The following is a 25,932-nucleotide window of genomic DNA, read 5'->3' as shown; positions in this document are numbered from 1 at the left end:
AGGAAAGTAGAAAAAGTTAGTAAAAATAAATAAATAAAAATGCTGATCTCATATTTAAAAAATAATGTCTTCATATTATACCAAGGATTCATTCCTAAACGTCCTGATATACAAATATGTTTTTAACTAATAAATTATTTTTAATTTAAATTAAAGCTCAAATCGCTTTAATAATCTTGAAAGACGATTTTTTTTCAAAAGTTCACGTTTGACATCAATGCACTTTTTAACACCGATATAAAGGATTATTAATGAGGCATGTCTTATTTTATCAGAATATTTTCTAAAATAAATGGCATGAAAGCCGAGATTGCGAAAGGCAAATACGATCAATTAGGATCACTTAACTGCAAACTTTTACATTCAACTTATCCATACGACAACATGTATTATTTCAAACATGAATTATCAGAAGCTCAGATAAAGTAAAACAAAAGTTTCACACTTCCTCACATTTTGTGTTAACAGCTTTTGTAATTGAACGAACGCAATAAAATGTTCAGGATCTGTTCAAGCTTATACGATCTTTACATTTAAATTAAATTTAAAAAAGTATAAATAAAAGTTCATTTCCAGTAAAATAGGTCAACAAATTATTTATGCAAAGAAATTTTGAAAAGACAATTCGGATTCGTTTTAAGCATCCTTCAAAACCCTAAAATACGAGTTTTATAGCAATCGAAAAATAGATTGTTTTGGCAGAATTAGCCGGGGGCAGTTTGTTACACTCCTATTTATTTGATCAAAAAATCAAGGACATTACAATCGTTGAAAAGCTGAATATTATCATCTACTTTCAGGCTGTGTCAACAAAGTTCAACTAGTAGACAATTTAACAAAATAAGAATAATTTAGCAAAAACGTCTAAATTATGTTTCATTTTATATCACCGGTTCTAATTTATTAACTGAAACCAGATTTATTCCCTTACGTGTATCTTAAGTAAAGTTTATAAGTAGAGTTTCCCGCAGATCGGTGGAGTTATTAAAGTTATCACCATTTTTGAAATTTCGAAAAAATCGGAGGAATTGCAAAGGCGAAGATTTTGAGGGATTTTTCGTTTGGTGGGGAGGGGCAAAAAACCGAATATCATCTTTCTCCCTGTGTTTTGCTAAATAATATTTTAACATACTTAGCTGCATATTCTCTGAATGTCAGAGCAAAAAATTTGCCTCTTTATAATGCAGCTCGAAAACGGAAATAATTTTATTACAAGGAAAATCCATTCATAAAAAACAAAGCGCTTAAAACGAATCCGAATAATTTAAATTTTAAAAAGGGTTTTTGATATAATTTGCTGGAAACATGGTTTTGTTTTTTGTAACATTTTACAAATTTAATTTCATATAATACCTGCTTATTTTTTCCTGTCCTAGGTAAGAAAACAATTCGACTGATACTTGAAATACATACACAATGAAGATAAAAAATATATTTTTAAAAAGTTATGCCACTTATTAAAATTTTTTTGTTTGTTTAGAGTGCAGAAGTCCAGCTTTTAAATGGTTGTAATAAATTTGAATTTGGGTAAAGTTTAGCAGAGTTATCAATTTTTAGAACGCAGGACATCGGAGAAAAAAAGCTTAAAAATATATTATTTATATATAAAAATAAATTCTTTTTCGTTGGCCCTAAAATCGTATTTATTTTTCACAAAAATATTTTTTTGGCTTGGAAGTGTCTTTGGTTTTCTTTTTAAATATGAATAATCTCATTAATACGATCCTACTTATTCCTTTCTTATCGTTGTTAAAAAATCCATAAACAAATTTATTTGCTAAAAATGTACATTCAGCGTTTATTGGGGTGGGAAAATAGTATTTATTTTATTAAAATTTGTTTCATGCCAAAAAAATATTTCATCCTACTCCATCGCTAGGTCAAAAATTAGGCAAAATATGTCCTTCGGTTTTTGTAACTTTTATTAACCTAATCTCACTTTATTACGATCGTTTATCACTTTCTTGCTCTACATAACAAAATAAATAGACTGGTTTCCTGGTTTCTAAATAAAACATTGAAATATATGCATAGGCAGAAAAATGCTTTAAAAAAAGTACTTAAATTACTTTGTAACAAATGGGGCCCTAGGGCTATTGGCAAGAATGCTCGGACGTTTAATATTTTTTGCCTTAGTATCATCAAAAAATTGTAATTAAAATCAATGACACTGACGTACTTCTCCTTGAAAATTAGAAATTGAAATTATACAAAACCAGACAAACATGACCAGTAAAAAATGTAACAAAATTTTAGGGGATGCATTCCTCGAGAGCTGGACGAAGATGTTTTCTTTCTAATTGGCCTCACGCCATGACTGTCCTTTAATATAAAATAATAATTTTGAAGATTGATCATTAGTTGTATATAGGAGGTAAATTTAAGACCTACAAAAATAAAAGAATTTTAGATGGTAATAATTATTTCCATACTTGATAGGTGGAATTTTGTTTTTAATTTTAATTTAATGGCTATTAGCTTCTCTGGCGTAGTTTGACGTCATAACATAAGTCAAAGTAATCCTGACGACACTCCCTCAGACGATCTGGAGCATACTGCTATTCTTCCTTCTTCTAGGAAATCGAGAGTCGCCGGGACCACTGTGGATCAATAACGAGTTTGAAGTAAAATTCAGGATTGGAGAGTGCTGGCTTCGAGGAAGCGATAGAAAAAAAACAAGTCTCGGTCGTCCTGGCCAAAAACTGCAAACCTGTTTGGAGCTGGATGCGAATTTCGTCTTTTTGCTCATGGTGCCCGGCTCGGCGAGATCCCGCTGCGGCGTTGAAGGTTTTTTAATCGCTTTGGCAGGCTCGGCGATCTTTATATCAACCCGACCCGGGTACCTGCAACAGACTGTGAATTGTATTATTGTACATTGGATACGAATCTAAAAAGAAAAGAAAAATTATCAGAACTGGCTTAGTAGTTTAAGCTTTTCATTTATCTGATAAAAACGTACGATAATTTAAAAACATATCATTTTATAAAAAAAATTACATACTTGCTTTAAGTTTGTTTGACAACCGAACAAGTTTCAAACCAGTCATATGTAACGTTAATATAATTGACAAGTTCATTACATAACAAGACGCAATATCATTTTGATCATTTTACATTTCTAAATCCAATTAAATCCGAATAAAATTAAAAGTTATTTAAATTAATTGTTTTGTCTGTTTAAACGCTTTTGAGTATCAAATTATCAAAGTTAGCAAGGAAAGTCAATGAGGAAGAAGATTCAATATCTTGAACACAAATGCAATTTTATACGTATTTCCTTTTCAATTATTTCAAATTATTGACTTACTGGATTCTGGAAAATATTTGTTATTGGTTGACGAACCCAGAGAAAAATGTACTAATCAATCTAACATAGGAAATACATACTTAACACATAGGGGGAGAGTAGATCTAACGTGTTCATAAAAGCCATAAGCAAACAGCGAGAAATTGCTATTGAAAAAAATTTTGCTGTTTACACCTACCAACCACACATTCCCGTACTTTGAATTGAACTTCTCATGGTCTCTTTTTCTCATATGTCTGATATAATTTGTAGAATACTTGAGAACAGGCAGTTTGTTTGGTGTCGCATCTTATTTAATCGATTAGAGCTTATAGAAAACATCCATTGAGAATAAACCGACACATCAAAATAATTGCTTATCTTGTCTATTAAAGTGACAAACAAATAAGGTTAAAAAATTACGATTAAGACATATTTTTGCTGCTTAGACATGCCAACCGTCCGTTTCTGTACAATAAATTGCAGAACATATAGGCACTTGATATGCAAATTCTGTTCACTTTTTACAATTAATTTGTTCTGTATACCTTATCGCAGGAAGTGTTGTTTGAATCATTATTTATCCATAAAAACCGATCATAAGAGATAAGACACTTTATAGCCGTTCTGAACGATCAACATCAATGACAATGGGAAGGAAAGAAATAATTAACGTATGGAGAGGTCAGATAATTGCCCGATTTGCCTTTAATTTCTTAAAAAATGCAAAAAGGCAAATAAACTCATTAAAAAATGGTAATCGAGAAATATTTTGCTACTTAAACTTGTCAGATTCTAAATAATAAATGGTATAGTCTCTTTTTCTTCTAATTCTGATTTATTTTGTAGCACAGATTAACTCAGGAAATGTTGGTTGATAGGAAATTATTATGCCCACGAAAGTTGGTAACGATTGCGTTATGATACTTTATTGCCGTTTTGTACGATGTAAATCAAGATACGTATCCACTGGATAGAAACTTCATGGATTTATCCGCTTATAAATTAAAAAAGACTAAGGGCATGTAGTCATGTACGTTTTCCATGTAATATTCAGAGCAGTACAGTATACCAGGCAAACCACAGTCTATCCATTACGCTCTCAGTGGTAAGGTTACGCCACTATATCCAACTTACGTAGAAATCAATATTTCTTTTGATGGACGATTTTGAAAGAGCAAGTGCGGATGTTTCGGTGCAATCTCTCGCTACATTCGGAACTTTTCTTCACGGACGTTTCACTTTCGCTAATCCGTGTATGTTGGCTGGTGTACATTGTGTGGGACGGACCTACTTCGTCTGATAGTTGATGGATTTTTTTTGTTCGAGATCAGCCTTGTTAGTATCCAGTGTGGCCTTTTTGTCCACAGTGTATGGTCGACCCGAACCTGTTCTCTTTCAAGGCTCGTGCCGCCTCCACACGGCCTGCTCGCCGATATTACCGTCCAATTCTAAACAAATAAAAATAAACAAAAAACTTGTTGGCTTTAATGTTTTTGAAACATTACGGTCACTTAGAAATTATACCAATTTTCCTAGAAAAAATATAGAGTCGTTATATTTCCGACAGACAAAAATATGTGACTGACATTTTTAACAAGACCAACATAGCAAAACAGCGAGATGTATAAAGTAAAATAAAAAAGACAGAGACAAAGTTATTATAAAACTTGCGCTTCTAAATAACATATTGTTTCCGTTTCACGGAAAAACATTGAATCATGAAAATGTAATCTAAACCTATCATAATGCTTACCGTTTCTAAACAAATCTTGACCCTAAACCTAATTCTCCACTAACTCACTGCCTAAAATCTCCAGTCTTAATTCATAAACCTGCCTAAACCAATCAAACCATACTCGCCTCTGTAACCCTAACCATACATAACCTAACTCCAACCGAATTCTAACTTCAACTAAACCTAACACTCCCGCGCGATAATGATCACTCAGAAATATTTGTCTATTCTCCAATTGGGCATGGATATTGATCCATGTTAAAACTAAAATATTAACTTTTGTTAATCAGACTACAGGGGCAACATTTGACAAAATTTTTAAAGTCCTGAATAATTGTTACATATAATCAACCAAATTTGAGAAATTGTAAAAAAAGATTTGTAAAACTTAACAAACCTTAGCCGCACATGTTTCTCTTTGTAGAGAAGATAAGATAACTAAAAGTCATAATTAACGTAAAGACTGTTAAACCTATCGGGCACATAATATCGCCAAATTCAGGTCAGGTTAATTATCTGGTGATAAAAGAAAGACAGAATCTCATGAAATTAGAGCCCATGGAAGTAGGAAAACTCAACCATTCAAATTTCTATTTACAGTAATTTTTTTCTGCATTTGGCTTCAAGTAAAATCTTACATTTTTATCATACATTATCATTTGTGATTCCTTACAGTTTAAGAAATTATGAATGCGTAATATGCATTATTAAAATAATGTATGCCCAATTAATATTGATGTATATTACTTTTAGTACATTTTTATAATTCACGTAATTTTTTGAGTCCGTTTTACTTGGGCTGTTATTATAAAATTCCTAATTATCGAGTCTAACTTAGAAATGTACCTATAATACCTAGAAGAAATTAAAAAATGACGTAGAAAACATTGCAAAAGGGATGATGTCAAAATCATCACCAGACATCAAACAAACCGATTATACTAAGAAACTGGGCAGTATAAGTAATAAATAATAATTTTACCATTCAACAAAAGATTTTAAATAGTAGGGGGAAAAATTTCAATTTATTGGGGAAATGACCAATTTGTGTTTTATTTATATATATAAATGTAGTATAAATTCAAAATTAGCTTATTTAAACCTCAATACATTGAAAATAATGTACAAATAAATTGGACCACAATCCCTAAGGTTTTCGACATTCAAACAAATTCTATCCTAAAAAGTGTAAAAATTTAATTATGCACATGCATTTTTTAAATGAATAACCTTTTTGGTTTTCTGTCGTGTAGAAATCTTCATTATAGACCAAAATCTTAATACTTTTTCTGATAGCATTCTTAAGTTTTCATTAATGTACTATCAAAATATTAATTATTTATCTATATGAAAAACCCTCAGATCTGTGTTATCAAATTAATTAATAAATTTTCCATTATTTTTTCGATTCCTCGATAAGTGTTGAAGTAATTAAAACTGAAAAATTACATGTTCAAATTGCATATTTTGAATGTTTTTCAAGGTTTCACTCAATACGAGTTTGCTTGATTTATTGTATATTTTTATTTACTGTATAATTAGGCTTTCGATAGTAGGCAAACAAAAGCTATTATAAACATTGTATTTTCAAATGAATACAGATGCCATTCTGCAGCACTCGGTTAGAGTGAAACTGAGTGGTGCTGTATTCAACGAAATTTAATCTCTGTGTCTCCAGGCAGGATCACGATCTCATAAAACACTCGGAATCTGACGGAAACGTGGAAACGGAGACCCCTTAGACATAGCTAGCGTGAGGTTTTCCCTAGTCTCTTCGATAAAAGATAAAGATTATTGAATTCCCTGTCTTATCTGATTTATTAGCTTAAACAATCCCGGAGCCTGGAGACACTGGCTTTCACTTTCCTGAATAATTGAAAATGCATGTTACGTTTAATCAACGGGAAGCTTTATTAAAGAAATTATTAAAACAATCTATTGAATTGATGTTCAGTTAGTGCTTTAAGATGAAGATTTCATCAAGATTACTCTTGAGACAACGTTACAGTTTCAGACTTCATAATCATTCAAAACAGTAATTAGTCAAATTTTTCAATTATGAGATTTTCCTAGCAATCGAACAATTCATAGATAATATTTAATTGCTATTAACTGTTTGTATCAGTTATCGAAATTTTGTATCAAATCGGTAGAAATTTTGGTTGAGTAAGTCAAAGCAGAATTCACGCTATGTATGAATATGTTTTAAGCTTTTTTTTTATAACTTTAGCTTTTTTAACGAATTACGCATATAAATAGTGAAATATGATCAATTGTCAATGCTTAGAGATTAAATAGAATAAAATCTATCCTACATGGGATTTCCATGTTTCGTAATACACGAAATTACAATTACACATTAGTGGTCTATTTAATGAAATTATTTTAACGGTTTGTTGATTTTTTAAACTTCGACAATTCTTAAATATTTTTAGATCAGACAACTTTTACACAGCCATCGTTTCCTAAAAGTGAATTCACCCAAACTGTTTACCGATACTGATACCACTTTACCGAAGTTAACAAAAACTGTTTCATGAGGTTATCGAACCATTCATAATTCTAAAATAGCCTTTCCTCATGTTGTCTTTCTTTAATGCTGCTTAGTTTTTGCGATTATTACATAGAATATTAGAACGTGTTTTCCTTAAAAACCATTAATGGAATGCATTTTTTAATTTATGGGACTCACCTGTCACGGATGTCGTACATTTTCTTCCTAGCACAATACAGTTTGGCAAGAAACGTTTTTAAACTTTTTTTTTTTTTTTTTTTTTTTTTTTTTTTTTTTTTTTTTTTTTTTTTTTTTTTAAACTGAGACTTTAATGTCAAACTAAGAAAATGTTAATTGTGCTTACATATTTTTATGAAGTTATAAATTATATTACGAATAATTTTAGGATATAAAACTTTCTGTTATTGCTGGCTTGAATAGAGTCTAGTTGCTAATTAATCTGAACCTTAATTTTCATTTCATATTTATTAATACATATGACAGTGTTTGATAGCTGTTGTGTTAAAAAAAGGAATGCTAACATTGAGCTGAAAACCTTCGTTAGTTCTTAAAGTTTTTGATTACAATGAAAATAAAAAAAGCTGTAGGATGCAGATATACATTTTTACTACCAGTGATCGAACGTTGTCCACTTTATCAAGGACAATTCTGTACATGAAGTAGACGTTTTTATCTGTACTTACAAAAGTAAATCACGAATTGATCTTTTGACACGCATGAGGTCAGACGTGATTCCGAAAACAAAAGAAACAATAATTTGAAGATAGAGTCGATAAGTGATCGCTTTAACGTTGGGAAATTACAAGCAATTTATGACTCACCCCAAATAGTGGCATGTATAAGATTTAATTCCGGAAGAGAAATATATATGTGTTTATAAAAGTCTTCAAGGATTTTTTTCTTCTCCTTTTATTTTCTTTGTATCACAGGCACTCCTATTCTTGAAGTCACGAATCCTTTACCTGCCTCGTACAGCAGAAATTAATTGGAAGTTAGAAAAAATCCGTTACTAATCGGCAGAAGATGAAGAAAAATTATAGTAAGCGCACACAAATTGATCGGACCCTATATTATTTTAATTGAAACTTAATAGAATCTGTCTTGCGAATCAAAGATTTCGACGACCTCGAATCCTAATTAATAGCCTTTTTAAAACAGATTTACTGGCTACTCTAATTCCATTGGCATTCATTTCATGAATAGGCGCCTTCATTTCTAATTTATCGCCCGAAGCCTGGGAATTGTAAAATATCTTCGGTGAGACACGACCGCAAAATCTATATGGTGCAGCCTGGCAGCGAATAAATATAAGATTGTTCAGTGCTATCAGATTATTTTTTTATTAAGTCTGAGAACAAGGAACGTTTTGCAAGATACAAATTTAAACCATATCTTCTTATAGATAAACTATTTTTTTTAAACACAAGAAGTAATTAATTAACAAACAAAAGAAAGTCATTCATCCAATACCAAGAATTGCATTGAGAAATGTGGTACTTTTACATCGATGTGATACAATGCTCATTCCCCCTCGGCTCATTATACATACAATAATTGTTCGTTTCCTGGTCACATCGGCCTGGAAGGTAACGAACGTGCAGACGCAGCGGCGAAAGCCGGAAGACTCACCCTCCCATCGCGATCAGCCCTCTGACGCTAAGCGAGCCGTAAAAACAATATAAGGGAGAGATGGCAGCGTCAGTGAGCGGGTTCGTCTGAGAGGGTCTTGTATGTTAAGAGCACGACAAGCAGATGGTCCCGCGAGAGCCCGAACCGGAAACAAGGAATAGTCCTTGCGAGATGAAGGATAGGTCATACGCGGTTGACTCGTGAACCAACCCCCGCGCAGGTGCCCCCTATGCAGAGAAAGGATGCTAGATGTGTCCCACATAATGTGTCATACCTTGGCTCCTTATAGGGTGAGAGTGGGCATACCACCAGATTTAAAAGGGGTTCTCACACCGTAGCGAATTTCAGGGTTCATTGTTCCGCTTGTTAGGGGAATTGGGAATTTTTTTATTGTGTATAGCCTTCAACATATGTGTTATGTGAATATGTGTTTTGTATGGGGAAGTGTATTTATTAGTGTGAATGGAGAGGGGCTGAATTAGTATGTTCATCGTCCCTCGAACTGTTTGCGTGACTTGGTCGAAGGCGGAATATTTATAAAAGTACCCCATCCACCCCAAATAGATTAGTTTGTTATTGTGGGCAAATCGATGGAGGAATATTGAGTACTCCATCTACTAAACGGAATGAACGCAATGTACATAGGTGTGAATGTATTTATTCGTGTGAATGCGTATTGGATGTGTGTTGTTATATTTCGCATGCACTCGGGCAGAAATGACCTAGCTGTCGGATGTCCCTGGACTTAAACAATATAATAATAATAATTGTTTTTGTTCTTATTAAAAAAATTGGAAAAAGCCTATAAAACAATATGATACATACATTCATATATCAAGCTATATATCAAGAAAACAATTAAACATATCAATGAAACTGCAAAAACTATTTTCATAGCACTCTCTTTCCCTCTTACCCTCTCTCATTCCTCTCTCTCTCTCTCTCTCTCACACACTCTCTCTCTCTCTTTTTTTCCCTCTCTTCAAACCACACACTCACTTAGCTAACTAAGTGCTAACTAAGCTAGATAGAATAACGTCTAGGTTACAAGCAGGGTGAAGTAAGACTATGACCCATTTCAGTGTATGTTGCGATGTTTAACAAGTACGATGTCGTTACAAAAGAACTTTCAACTAGTTCGTAAACTTTTCTTCTTTTTGTACTCTTCTTCCCGTCATTTTTTTTTTCAAATGTCTCTCTCAACAACACAAATACACTCACTTTGCTCACCATACTCAGAGAAAGCAACATCTGGGTTATAAGGAGGGTGAAGTAATACTGACTCCGTTTCAGTGTATGTTGCTGAGTTTAATGATGCTGTTACACAAAAAATTCACTCATACACTCACTTTTACTCTTAATTCTCTCTCCTCCTATTCTCTCTTTCAACTAGTTAGTCAACTTATACTTTTTTGTTGTTACTCTTCTTCTCTCGCCATTTTTTTCAAATGCCTCTCTATTTCATCTCTCTCTCTCTCTCTCTCTCTCTCTCTCTCTCTCTNCACTCTCTCTCTCTCACTCACTCTCTCTTGTTCTATTTTCAATACATTTTTCAAATTTTAAACATCTTATATGAAAATATATTACCGTAAACATTCTATAATATGTTTAAAAATATTTCTCTCAATGTCAGGCATTATAATTTTGTTAAACTTACAATAACTATTGAAAATTAAATTATTATGTTGGCCAAAAATCACACATTACGTATTTTTGATGATCTGTATTAATTATCCGTTAATCGCAAGTGATCCGTTTCTTTAGCGCAACTTGCACACTACCATTGGATATTTATAATCATTTAAAACTACAAAAGAAAGAAATTTAATTAATAAAAACCATTACTTAATAAATTGAAATAACTATAATATATTGTGCGTTTTTCTAATTGATATTGGCATGTGATAAAAAACTTAGTCCTAAGTTTGTTTGTTTTCTATCGCCAGCCAAAGAAAGTTAATATAAGCGAAAGTTTCTAAATTGTGTTCATAAATAAGGAGGAGTTTATTTTACCTTGAAAAGTTTACGTTAGCTATTCGCACTTTTATAAAACAAATCTCCACGAAGAATGTATGTTGTTCTATACTTACGTGACAGAACTACACTTTTGTTTATAACACTTTATGGATTTAACTGAATTGAAATATTGATCATATTATCAATTAGTTTTAAATCAAGTACTGATGGAAAAGTGAAATATAGATAAAACTGATAATATAAACCATCATTATTATTGGGTGTGATTGCAATTTTTCAGCATCTTTTATGTGTTCTGCTCTTTGCAGTTGCATTTACTGTTCTACGAAAGCCGATACATGTAAAACATATTCTTATGTGCATTACTTATGTAGCGCACCTGGGGGTGGTGAAATTTACGACGTGATCCCGAAAGAAAGTCTTCGAATTTATTATCGTGACCCAGAAAAAGAAGGAAGTACCTGAATAAATTATTTTGTAAAAGGAGCTCCCGCTTTTATGCCTAAACGACTCATTCTTCAAGCGGCAGATGGACAATGTGCGCGTTCGGAAACGGCCCGTTCGAATGGAAACTGGAAAGAAATTTCACCCGCATCCGTCCAGGTTCCCATAACTATTTGCGTGCCGAAAACAGCGAAATTTTTTAAATTAAATTTATTTTAGGAATATTGACACAAGAATTCTGCAGTGTTAGTAGATTCATGTTTAAAAATGTACACCTCACCAAGGTTTGTCCCTTTTAAATTTTAAGACCGTCAACTAAGGATACATACTTTAAACCGTACAGCTGAAAATGACATGTTTCACTTAAAATTGCATAGAAAATAACCAAGGAAAAATTTTAACCTGTCATAAACACTCGCGCGGATGGGGATTTTGACCTAGCCTTGGCAAAACGTTAGTGCTGTCATTATTTATAATGTGCGACCTTGGACTCCATCTCAAGAGCTGTGACTAATTTGGCGGGATTGACTCTATTAATAGTTTGTTACAGAATCGCTCTTTCCAAAAATGAACTGGCGAATCAATTTTCAAAACCAAATTTCCGCTGGGTTGAAAACAAAAAAGCTATTAAGGCTCTTTCGTAACAGGTGCTGTGGCAAACCACACACGTATTGGCAGTACGGATCCCAGAAATCGGAATACACGGAATTAATAAAAAACGCCAACTTTTAATATAGGAAAACAAAATAAGTTGAAAATGTTTGCAAACCATTATCGAATCCATCACTTACATTCAACTCATGGGTTCCTTCACATCATCACCAATGTTCCTTTTCTACGTTCAAAAAGCCTATTCCTTTTGTAAAAGACCTTGTCCAATCCCGATTTCGTAAGTGCCACAGCTGCTCACTCCTATCTTATGGGTATTTCTCTTTCTTCAAAAAACTAAGACTGAAGCGACAGTGCAAAACAGAACTAAGTAAATAGAAGAGAAAAACAATAAATTAGATTTCATCAAAAAGAAATTGTTTAAACTATGTCAATAGTATGTGATCTTTTTGGTTTTCTTATCCTCGATGACATATTCGTTTCGCAATCTGTAAGCAACAGTGTGTTGTGTGTTTGTGTCCGCAGAATTAAGGAGAAATCTTGAAATAATTATTACCAAGCACAATAATAATCAACTCTAATAATTAAGCTGCTCTATATTTATTCCTCTTGTAATAGCATAACATTATGTAGATTGATAAAAAAAGCATGAAAGTACCTAAACTTCTATATTTATAAATGGACAGTCTACATTATTACTCTGACTACCTTATTGTAAAACTAGAATTTTTTTAGATTACTATATTGCGGTAGGTCTTCTAATGTTTTATTAGAATTAGAAGCCCGTTAAGCTTAAGCTTAATGTTTTAATGTAATGACTTATTTTTTCATACATTTTGAAAGTACTGTCCATTATAAAAAATGAAAAGTTATTGAAGTTTTCGTTCAAAGCTCATAATTTCGATTTATCGTTGTACTTGTAGAGGGAAAATGCATCAAATTCGAATTTTTCCATTCTACAATTTTTGAATATAAAGTTTTCGTTCATCGATTTGTTTTAAAGATATTGAAGTTTTCTTTCAGGACAGGACAATGTCAATACTTTATTGTCAATTGTTATTTTTTTGTTTAGATTTAAAAAATTCAACTCACATTAAATTATTCATATTTAATTTTAAAAATATTCTATTCGATTAAATTTGCAATTTTTTCGTCCTGTTATAAGATAAATTGAAATTATCGAGTTTCAAAGGAATTTTTGTAAAGGTTTTTGGTTTGTGGTATCATTTTATTTACAACAGAAAGGACTTTCAAAATCGTTTGAAAAAATAGGGCATGACGCTAAAAAAATACAAATTTGATCACCATAACGCGCCAAATTATTAAAAATATAATAGCAATAGCATATTTTACGTGAAAAAACAAACCTTTACAACCTCCTTAATTTTACTATAAAATAAGCAGCGTAAAAATAAAAGGCTATGATTTTTTTTTACTCACTCGGTATATACGTAGTATTATGCAGAAGCATATCATTTAGTTCAAATAAGTTAACAATGATTAATTTAAATAAAACCTTTGAGAAAGATCTCTTGTAACTAGCTTAAAAAATATAGAAGACAATGAATTAAATAAGTTAAAGGGAATGCTTAAATCAGCTCATCTCCTGTCTTAAACTATACTTAACAACAAAATTTAATGCTGTAATTTAGTTAGTTATAAAAGCTATTAATATAAGGTCAATGTGACTATGATTTTTAATAAAAATAAATATTAAACTTTATTCTACCATATTAAAATTAAATAATTGATAAAAGACCTGCAAAGTGGTTTTGCAGCTTTAATATTTTTTGGACATCGTTTTACGTGCGTCATTTTAATTGAAATTATTGCTCAATAATCTTTTCTTCTCGAAATCTTTTGTATGACGTTTTTTAGTGTTGAGCGTGAAACGCCAAATGTCGTAATACAATACAACGACTGAAAAGTCTCTATTATCGCTGAAATGGGGAGGGAACGGACCTTGAAGCTGGGACAAAGTTCGGGAACTGGGAGAGCTATTATCGGCCATCCTTGAACCTCTCGGCAATCGCGTATGAGAACTTCATTGTTTGTCAACAGTTGATTGTTGAGGATGTCCCGCGTTTCCCAGGATGCTGTTTACTATCTGGCTAAATGCTTTCTTTTAAGACGTCAAATGCCATGTTGAAAAAAATGGAGACTAACCATGGGAAAGGGTTTTCGTTAACGTTTATCCGGCCTATTCTTCCCAGAAAGAAAATTTTAAGACTGGAAAACGACAGGAAAATACTAAAATCGCGGCCTCTTGGTCATTATCCGAGAATGAACTTGGTGCAGAAATCAGGTGAGTCATGTAATCAGCGAGCGCTGGAAATATTCGTGTTCTCTCTGGAAATGACTCATGGCATGGCTCGTATTCGTGATCAAGTTCAAGTTGACCGGTTACCTAGTGACTTTGTTACTAGAATTATTTGTCGTAACATTCATCATTTAATAATAGGTATTATATTTAGGCCGATATAACTTTAAATCACTTTCGATTCAGTGAGGGAAGAAAAAGGGATATACTTTTGTGTCCTTCATTGTTAAAACCTCTATAAACCGCGTGAATTCAAAGTTGTTTAAAGTACAATACAAATTTGAAACGAAAGAGGCGACAAGAATCCCTCAACGTTGTTTAAATTGAGCAAATGTGGTAGTGGCCACCAGTCAGCAGTGATATTCAAAACTAACTTGTTTATAATAATTTTCAGATTTCCAAGAAGTACATTTTTCACATAATCTTTATTTAAATTTATCTAATTTTACCCTTTAACGAACTTCCGTTTACTTCACTTTTTATTGCCTGTATGTAGTAACTGAAGAAAAAGAGGTGAACCTCATGAAATATTCCCACCGCAAGATGAAGTAGTACATATACACAAGAAAGAAAGAGAGTGAGAGAGAGAGAGTGGAGAATGAGATTCATTTTTTATTATGTCTTTTTATTTTTATTATTGCATTATATTCATTTATATATTATGTACATATTTACTGTCATGGTAAGCTTAACCCATTTTAAATATTCCATTAAAAAGATAATTTTTTTTTAAATATTTGTATTTATTAATATTTTAATGTAAAAAACTCATATTTTATAACTATAAAAAAATAATTGTAAAGATAACTATCTACCTGCCTAATAGAACCTTCATTTTTAAGCAACATTAGTCAGTTTTTCAAGAAATAAATTGAAGTTTATTTTTATAGATCATCGTCGAATGAAGCGTTACAACATTTGCGTACCATATTAATTGTACAAATGTTTGTATCCCATTATTAACACTTTTTATTAATTAAAAAAGTGAATAACGGTATGCGGGAAATTTCTCATTCCAGAAAAATTTAAATGTGGAAAAGTAAATACACTTAGTAGAACAGTCTTATATATTTATTTTAATTCATTTGGTACAACAGAAGTTATACTGTCTGCGGACTTATAATACTTATTTTTCTGGTTAAGAACCAAATATTTTTTAAGATAAAATGCAATCTTAACATGATCATTTATGTATTTATTTATTATTAAAGAAGTAAATACCAATGGAGAGCCCAATTAAAATTAGTAGAATAATTCAATTCTCACAAATTCTTCGCACTTTCCTTTTGAACTCCCCCCGCAATTTCGAGACCACAATTAAATTACTAAATTCTACCAAAATTGCCCAAATAGGTTTTACTTATAAGGGGATGCTTCTTTTTAATATAATTAAATTAATTTATTTTTAAAAAATTGGCCCTGGTTTATATCCAGTTCAAATAAAACTGAAAATGTTATTATTCAAATAAAAATTCGAACTCAAGAGGCCTAACAGAGCTTAAAACGAAGGTTTATTCAAAAACAAACATTTTGGCCTACTTTACTGAATCTTGTTCGCATTCTCAAAATTGTTTACATAACCTTCTTGTCTCAATACAATCGTGACATTATTTTGTTCTTCTAGACAAACAAATCGAGCGATATATAACAGCCTTAAAATACATGCACAACAGTGGCAGAAGACCATATTTTTTTTAAAAATTTAAGTAAATAGCTTTTATTTATTATCTCGGTTCCTAAGCCAATTGGCAAGTATGTTAGTTCACGGGTCTAATATTTTTCGACCTAGTATAACTAAAAAAAATATTTTCATTAAAATCAGTGATCCCATATCCGTATCCTCTCCTCATTTCTTGTTTTAAATTCACATTGATTTATCCTATTTTACACATCTAGCGAAAGGTAAGTTGACGTGTCTATTTATTCTCTTATAGATTATGTTCAATTATATGGCAGATTTTTAGAAGCTATCTATTGCCCATAAAAGAGCAATTTCATGTTAAAAATTATACAGCTATCAATGATAAGTATACACCAAAAAGTCAAGATAGAATTAAGTACATTAAAACACCTATATTCCATTTATTAAATACGAGCGTAATAAAAACATTACTAGAAAAAATGGATTTTTATCAAAGGTCTAAAGCTAAAAATCGCTAACCCTAAAAAGCTCTAGAGAGATGGATGTGCAAAACTAAACCTATCGTTTTGTCTACTTGTATGCAAACAACAGAAATTTTCACACAAAAAAGTATAAACAAAAAATATGATTCAATGTAAAATTATTGCTTTTGCAGTGACGGTTTGTATATTTCTCGTCCATTTAAAGTTTAAAATTGCTTAAAAGTGATCCATTGAGACTTTTTTCTAATGCCTTTTAAATTCATAGTACACACCTGAGTGTTTAATAAAACTTGAAAATACTGTTTTCTTATCGATGCTTGAAAAGGCACGTTTTATTTCTGATTATCTGTTTTTACATGTCGTTTTTGATGCTCTCGACGAACGCATTTTATCCTTGTAAATATTTGTCTTGATCTTTAGCACATCTTACCCTGTATTACTATCAAAACTTCAATACGTGGAAATTCCCCATACCGAAATTGCACCATTGACGTCTAAAATATCAGTATATCACTTAAACGTCAATAGCAATATTCATAGATCATGAAGCTCTAATTTATTACGATTAAGACTGCCGGTCAAAGCACGAGAAGCAGTTGTTACATAACCGATTTAAATTGTTGAAATTGAGCTTTTTAATGATCCAAAGAATATGTAACGATATTTGCGCAATAAGGACGTTATCACATTCGAGAAACCGGAGAAGCTTCCAAAATTGTTGGGCCCTGGGTATTAAATTTAATTAGACCCTTCTTTATAATTGGAGGCAGACATGACATTGGAGCCTCCGAAACACTCGCTCCGGTTCTGATTATCATAACAATTCCTACAAGATTTTGTACTACTCTTTCAATAAGTATTTCAGTATTTTAAATTTTACTTATTTAAGTTTTACAATGACACAAAACAATATCCGCTCTTTACGCAAGACATTAACGGGATAATTTACAAAGAAGTATAATGAAACCGCATGGATGTTAAATTGTATGTACTAGGGACCAAGGTTAAATCATAAGAGCTGAGATGAAATTTGTGTCACTATTGTTTCTAGTGTTTAAAGCAAAGGTCATAATCATAAATCATTACTGTTTATTAACGTGCAAACTGCCATTCCTTACCAGGGAGTACGCCTTTGCGCGTACCCTATACGGTTGTATGCCTACCCAATTTTTTCGTCTACCAGAAATAATCTCTTGTAATTTATTGCACAACTTTGCGAGTGTCTCTTCTCTGTACATTGAAGTCCTAAGTTTACCTAAGGAACGAAAATAAATGTGGCCATTTTCGAGGGACTGCAAACAATTATATAAGCTTTCTTGGTAGGCCAACATTTTTTTCAAAATTAAATTGTATAATGTTTTAATGATTAACTATTTAAAATCCCACACAATTTGGTAACTTTATAACATTAGCCAATAACTATTGTAATATTGTCAAACTTTGAACATATCAATGAGTAGCTTTTCACTTTTCTATCAGTTTTGACGAAATTAGATTTGGTTTATTGACTACAGTGATTACCAAATTCCACGGGTAACTACTGATTTAAAAACAATAACATATAAGTACATGACACAGACATCCAAAGGCGAAGAAAGATTTTTACATTAAAAAAGGTCTAAATTTTAATCGCTTTAGGTTATTTTTAAAAATTGATTAGCTATTTGTTAAAAACCTACTACAAATTTGTAGTTAATTACTGAAAATAAAACAAACAAAAAATATTGGTCATAATAGACCAAAATATTCAGAGAAAATGGTATCGAAAATGGCAAACTTTCGGTTTCTGTTTAAACAAGTGAATGACCATTAAAAATTAATGAAATACGGCAAAATTTTAGATTTGATACTTAATCAGAACCTACAGACTCTCATGAAAAATAAATGGTGTATCCAAATTAAAACGAACAATGAAGAATGGGGAATAGGGGTAATAAAAATTAAATTAAAAAACATGCTGTTTGTCCGAAAACCCGAAATTAGCCCTTTAATAAAACTAACAGATATATGACTCATAAATTATAGATTATATATAATTAGTATATTATACCAATTATTACATAACAATTTACGATGTTCAAACAGAAACGTCGGTATTGATAGATAGATGTTAATAATTCATGTTCTTATTTCCATCCATGCTCATAGTTGCAATATGGTATGTCAAATCGTCTGTTATGACTCATTAGAGCTGCTAAGGATAGATCAATGAGCCCGAAACGTACCAAATAACGGAATATTTATCACGAGGATCTCTTGAATTATTCTCCTTCAATAATCAAAATAAAACTTAACAAACGGAATACATACTATAATATGAGGTTTGTAATTAAACCAACCCTATTGGCCCTATGTTTTAATAAATTCTGGTATTATTACCCAAAAGCAAAATCCTCCCAGCAAAGAAGTTATGGAGGATACAATTTTTGAAAAATAATAGTCGTATTTTAAAAGTGGAATTAATTGACGAACAAATAGACAATCTCCTATGGAAAATTAGCTGTTTTTCATTTATTCCACCGTCTGTGAATTTAAGACGAGGTAAACTCTAATCCCAAGGTTAGGAATTATCTTCTCCGGCAGAAAAGAAGCAAAACAATGTTTTTCCGTCTCGCTTACCACAAGGCGCAAGTGTTCCAGACAAGGTATTCTGTTAGTAAACGCCGGCATTTCAAAACAAAAACAAATCCACGCCTAGTGATTTTAAGCATGTTTCTTAGAATTTATTTAACAAAGAATTAGACTATGTGCACATGTTTAAAAAGACATTAGTTAATGTTTTTAGTTTCAAAATAGAAAAACATATGTGCTATTGAAAAACAGATATTTTTCAAATCAATAAGTAGTATTTCATTCCGAAATCGCAGACCACTGATTATTGAAGGTGTCACACTCAGGTTCTTTCGGAAAAGAGTGAAAACTCCTGTTCCCTCTTGAATAATTGTTTTGTTCGTTAAGAAAGACAGCCAAGCAAAAGGCATTGGATCAATGATGCATTTCTATGAGGCTTTTTCTCTACTTTCTAGATTCAACTCCGCTTCAGTTGTTGGATATGAATCAGAGCCCTGATTCGGCTCTTTCCCTTGGAAAACTCGTTTATCCAATTTTACTTCCAACCTCTTTTCAATCCCTTCCATCAGAACTTCACCGCCAAACAAATTCTTACTATACTTCTGCACTTGTGGTGTTGCAGACAAATAAACCTCTTTGTCAAATGTTCACGTACTCAACATCTGGGAAGGAAATTTGTTTAAATAACAGATTGGACGTGAAAACCTTTTATCATAGACGTAAAAGATCATCCTCGTTCAATCTCATTAATATGTCTAGCCAATTATTAATTACACCGTACGATATCTTACGAGTGTATACATTTAGCTTACTAATTTCCTTAATTGGGTCTGCAATTAATTATAAAAATATGTTTGATGTGCAGCTGCTGATACGATTCTTCCTTCCGGACATCGAAGGTTATGATGACTACTTGCAACTTCACGTTCATATAAATATGATCACTCTGTTTACTGAATTTGAAATATATCTATAGATGGATATGGTAGACATATTTTTGATTGATGACCAGGCTATTAGTTTCATAATGTTTTTGTATAGCTATGTCATTATTTACAAAAAGTCACATAAAGTTGAATAATCTAGAAAAGAAATATAAAATAACAGTCATCTGTAACCTGCGTTATTTCATAAATGGAAGCCAGCATGCACGATTATTCTTTAATTAAATATATTAAAAAGATTGAAACAAAAAATGCCTGAAATGCCCTAAAGGCTTCACCTGCGTTTTAGACCACTTCCTACTTAGAAAAAATTCATCTCGAAAAGAAAGCAAGGTTTTAAAACAACAATAGTAATATAACTAAAAAATATATCTGGGATCCTATGCTTAAGAAAATCATTATCATTAAATGCCTAAGAAAATCAACAATGCTGAATTTTTAATGAAAGCTAAATACAATATACTCAATTCGCAGAAAGAAATTTAATTCTGCATACATGACGTTGGCACCTCGGATGGTTAACAAATACAGTTTTTTCGACAGAATAATTAAATATGAATATTATACTGGAGCCCGGGTGTACTGGAAACTGAAAATGGACCTGCTTTTGGCTCCTTGGAGCCTTTGCTTTACAGAAGACTTAAATCAATATTTATTTTTTTAATACTATGATTTATTTCTGCCTGTTTCACATTACAAAATTACATGCCCTTAAAGCACAAATTTATATTTTTAATATAATTTTATATTTGCACTTTGAAATTTACAGACGGTATAAAACAAAACATTTCTTTTGTATTAATGCTTTTCTAAGTTAATAGAATATATTAAATTGCTGTACATAGTACAAATCCACTGTCACTCATTACACCATTATTGTTAGAGGCCAAGGAACGCATCTCGATCGCGATCTCAGAGAAAAGGAGTTCTTTGTGATTGGCAAGCAACTAGAATTGGATATGATTCCATGTCTGCTGTTACACCATCACAAGGGTGAACATGATCATTACTTTGAATTTATGGAGCTATGCTCGATTCCGTCCAGCCTGAGAGAACTAGGGTTATCCTGTAGAACAATAAAACAACTTTCAGTAAACAACATCGTTTCCTCCCTGTAAGCATCGGCCAAGCCATCCATATTTGTCTTCGGTAACAAACTATAAAATATTGGCAGAGGGAAATCTTCAGAAGCTTCTGTTATCTCTTTCATTGCCATCTTCGCCTATAGATGAAATATACTCCTTTAGCCATTCCAAAGTAGTAGTATTAGTAGTAAACAGCTCGGGCTGATAATTTAAATTTTCCTTCTTGGTCTCTATTCAAATACGCTTCAAAGGCACTTCCGACATTTTTATTTCTCCTGATCCTGTCAATATAAATTTGCAATTTGAAGTCGGAACACTCTTGGTCAGAGTGGAAATGTAGCTTCGATGCAGCCAATGGTAGAACCTGCTTGCCAATTCAACCTCCAGTTCAAATTCCTCCATTATTTGCTACAATTCTGCCATCTTTATACATCGGAGGGATATTAGCTAAAATGTAGGCCTTTGTTACTGGATAGTAAGGAATCCTTTGATTATTCTGAACAAGAAGAGCCTTTGTACTCTAAGGATTTTTTTCATATTTTTCTTTTTGTTAATTACTTCGTACCAAACTGGAAGAGTAAGGGTGTAGGCAGATCAGAGCATCATTATATAAATACTACTACTATACTAATACTGTTAGAAAGACTTCTACAAAAATCTCCCAGGAAACTTTGGCTTACCTTGAGAACTTATTTATCAGCGGCAGGCTTTTTTGTTTATACACTTGATATGCACATTCCAGGAATACCTTGAATCTAAGCAACTCCAAGATATTTGAGTTTTTGCAACGTCACTCATTGTTCAAAAACATTGAAACACTAGTGTCAGTTTTAATGTGTGTGTTCATAATTTCCATATAATGTTAGTACATAATTACTTGACCAAAAATCCGGATATGGTGACTTTTTCTAGTTTGAGCACATGTTGATTTTTACATTTCTAAAACGATTTGCGCTAATATCCTTTCGTATAAAATTTTTGAAATATGAAATGTATTAAAAATAGAACAAAAGGAAGAGTGAGGTTAAGAGAGAGATAGACAGACAGAATGTAGACAGTGACAAATACATAGGGACATAGATAGAAGGAAAACAGTGAGAAAGATGAATGCATGTAAGTAAATAGCCAGTTTCACTAGTTTCAAACTCAATCCCCCTTATTCAATGTAAAATTTCAATATAAATGAGGCAGTCTACTTCTTGTTGAGTCGATAGCGTACACTTTTTTATGTGCGGCTGAATACTCCCTCTGTCTTTTAACTGCCACTCTCAACCGATGGAAAATGGATGAAAAGAGAGGAAGAACGTCCTAAACGATTTACATCCACTGCACGTTTTCGAAACGTTTTGAACTGGCAGAAACGAACGTCTCACTTCCAGATCTCATTTGAAAGACGTTTCAATCTGAAACAGACACTTCTCTTTGATAATTCCTTGAACATTATAATACGAAACGGTTTAAACGATCGGTTTTCACAAAAAATACAGGTGATTGTTTTTCTGACATTTAAACATTAAGACTTTTCCGTTCAAGATCATGAATGAATGTTGCGTTAATGTTTGCTGGTGGTTTAAAATCCCCTCGGTCCGTAGGATTTTTCGAGAGTGGTGTAAAGAATCGTTCCACGGTTCGTTGTGCATGCTCCGCTCATAAAACGCTATATGGACGTGAGTCACTTCCCTGCCGAGACGACTGCATGTTCTTCGATTAGACGGCCCATCCTAGATTGTGAATGGGCGTGATGGAGGGGAATCGGCATAGGGTACGTTGCAAAATATCTACTTAGGTCTTTCAACTTTGGCCGCTATTCACAATCAACTTCGGATTTCCTATAAATCTAAAAAGGAACCGACATTTCAAAAAGATAATAGTCGATCTGCGATTTCCCACAATAAGGAATGAGTATGATCACATTTTATTATTTCAAAATTCTACTCTAATCTGGCCGCGATTTGATCTGGTCAGCCTAATTTCGTTGTTAAGGCAGGCAAACGAACTCTTTGGTCTATACGATTTTTAGCATTAGCATTTTTTTTCTAATAAAAATCAAATGGAGAAAAATACATTCGAGTGGATCGGTGTTCTGTAAAAGGGACTAGCGCGACAAATGTGAACTATCAAAACGCCTTTATCCAAAAAGGATCAGCAATAATAGGCGAACCAGAATGATTAGGGAGAGCCCAACCCCAAAATTAAAAACCCGCTGAAAATACAAAAAAGGTTACAACCTAAATGTAAATATACACATATATAGTTGTGAATTAAATTAATGTTTGTTAAATTATTATATTTTTTCGCACTTATTCAACGAAGCGATTGAAAGTATCTTTCTTTTCTCTTTCGCCTGTGTTGGGTTTACTTAACTTAAGAATCAGAACCTCTGTACAATATTAAATTATTTTTAGTTAACATTTTATATATTAACCATACCAATCCTCCACATTATTCAATTTATTTATTTCAAATTATTTCCAGAACATTTGTTTGTTCCCATAGATCCATTGAATTAAAAAGCCCTTTTTTGTTGTATACTGTATTGATTCGCGTTGATCCAGTCACCGGATTGATTCAAACATTATAAAAAAATGATAATTAAAAATATTGTCGACCCTGTTGGACTGTACTTAATTAACATGGATGTGGGATCATAAAATCTAATGAAACTTGATGATACTAGATCGAAACATATTACACACGTAGCGAGCGTTTTAGCCAACGGGAAAACTGAAATATTTTTTTTAAGTCATAATTTAGAAATAAATTTTTTTAAAGCAATTTCTACCTTTGTTGGCCATATATTCCAAGGTTGTTACAAACCAGTATTTCTTTTTTTACCAAGGATAAGAAAGTAATAAGAAGGATCGTATTAAACGAGATTTATAAAAAGTTACAAAAGTAGGCTTCTAGGATCGCAGATATTGAAATGCTTAATACATTTTCACCCAGTGACGAAGGAAAGTTCGATGAAAGATGATTAGTAAGAAACAAATTTCATATTCTTTTTTCACCCTAAATCACCTCTAAATAATTTTTTTTCTCTCAAATGTTTCTCATTCCAAATGCATCCGATTTTTAAAACAATTAGAGAAACAGTAGTTTCTAAGACGATTCAAGGGCTTAACACCCTTACAGCGGTTTATTGCCACAAGCCTGGTTTCCCTAAATAAATTAGAACTGGAGATATAAAATAAAATTCTGTTGTTAATTTTAGCCTTATTTTTTCCTTTGCAATGTCATATTATCTAAACGTTTTAAAATAGTATGGAAATAGAGAAGTCGCAATGGTTTTCAACAGTTATAATAAAAGTTGAATTTGGATCAAATCCAGAGGAACTTAAGCCTGAAAACTGGACTTTGAAGAAACAAGTTGTTCTTAACTAATCTAGCCTAAATATTATATATTTTTCGATTGCCATAATATTCGTATTTAAGAGCTTTAATAGTTAGAACGAATCCAATTTTTTTCCACAAAAATATTATATTTGTCTTACTAGGAGCGCATTTTCATTTTTGTACCTTTTTATATGTCTAATCTCATTCATTATAATCGTACATATTATTTTCTTACCCTAGGTGAAAACAAATTGATTAAACACATCAGTATCTGCACAACAAAGGCAGAAAAATACATTTTAAAAAGTTATTAACTTATTTTTTTAAAAGATTTTATCGGCACCTCGGGCTCGGCTCTAATATTTTCAGACCTAGTATCACCAAAATATTATTTTCATTAAAATCTGTGCTACCACGTCCGTAGCCTCCCCTTGTTAGAACCAGAAATTCTTAATAATATTATCTTTCATAAATTTTTATAATTATCTTACATAAGATGCACAAAACCAGTAAATATCTTACTTGTTAATTTTAACAAAGGCGAAATATTTATAAAGGCCAATTATAGAAAAACAATGCAAGTTAAATATAGTCTTGTGAACATCTTCTATGTCATCGACTGAATTTTTCAAAAATATTATTTTTTGGTTTCGAAAGGTTTCTAATGTTTAAAATTAGTGGTTTCCTGCAAATTCTGAATATATTCACTTTCTTATTACCTTGACTCGGCTGGTATCGATGATATCAACCTCATCAGAGAAGGTGGCCGACATCTAATGAGAAAATTTTTATCATTATCGATCATCTTCAGCCTGCCTTATCTCTCAAGTCGCTGATATCTACGCACGGCATTCCAATGATGTCATGATCCAGAAACAAATACTTAGAAGAAGCTGCAGCGAAATCTAAGCAACATAAACATTACCAGTATTACATAGACACAAGTATTTCATATCTTTGAAATGTTTAAGACACTGTTTTTCTATTTTTATTTATCTTCTTCAGCGATTAATTCCACGTCAGCCTTTAATTTATTCACAGTCTTCAGACTACTTTATTGTCGTTATACAAAGCTGAAAAAAGAAACAATATTTGCGTTTTGCTATTTTATAATGTCGATTAAAATTATTAATTGCTAGCAAAGAATTAAACCATTACCAGGTTGGCCATGATTTTTACCTTTTAGAAATATATTTAGCGTATCTTTGTTATTTAAATATTTGTCGGATAAATAATACCCATATTTATAAACGATAATGTGGAAATAATTTTGAAAGTTACTGTTATTGTTTAATCATAAAATTGATTAATATTCTATTTGCACTGCACTGGGTTTCTTTTGATATGAACATTGCAA

General features: G+C 32.0%; 1 long non-coding RNA gene across 1 annotated transcript; it reads right to left on the bottom strand.

The window, feature by feature from the left end:
• On the bottom strand, positions 1-25,474 carry LOC112127593. The gene is made up of 3 exons (XR_002910641.1): positions 25,295-25,474; positions 4,424-4,737; positions 1-2,853 (listed from the first exon to the last, which is right to left on the bottom strand). It is a non-coding gene; the product is annotated as an uncharacterized LOC112127593 (long non-coding RNA).
• Positions 25,475-25,932: the final 458 nt, after the last annotated feature.

The sequence above is a fragment of the Cimex lectularius genome, unplaced genomic scaffold, assembly GCF_000648675.2.
Source record: "Cimex lectularius strain Harlan isolate CLEC.00 unplaced genomic scaffold, Clec_2.1 scaffold113, whole genome shotgun sequence".
Taxonomy (NCBI): Eukaryota; Metazoa; Arthropoda; class Insecta; order Hemiptera; family Cimicidae; genus Cimex; species Cimex lectularius.
Note: the sequence above shows the minus strand (reverse complement) of the source record. Positions and strands in the feature narration are given on the sequence as shown.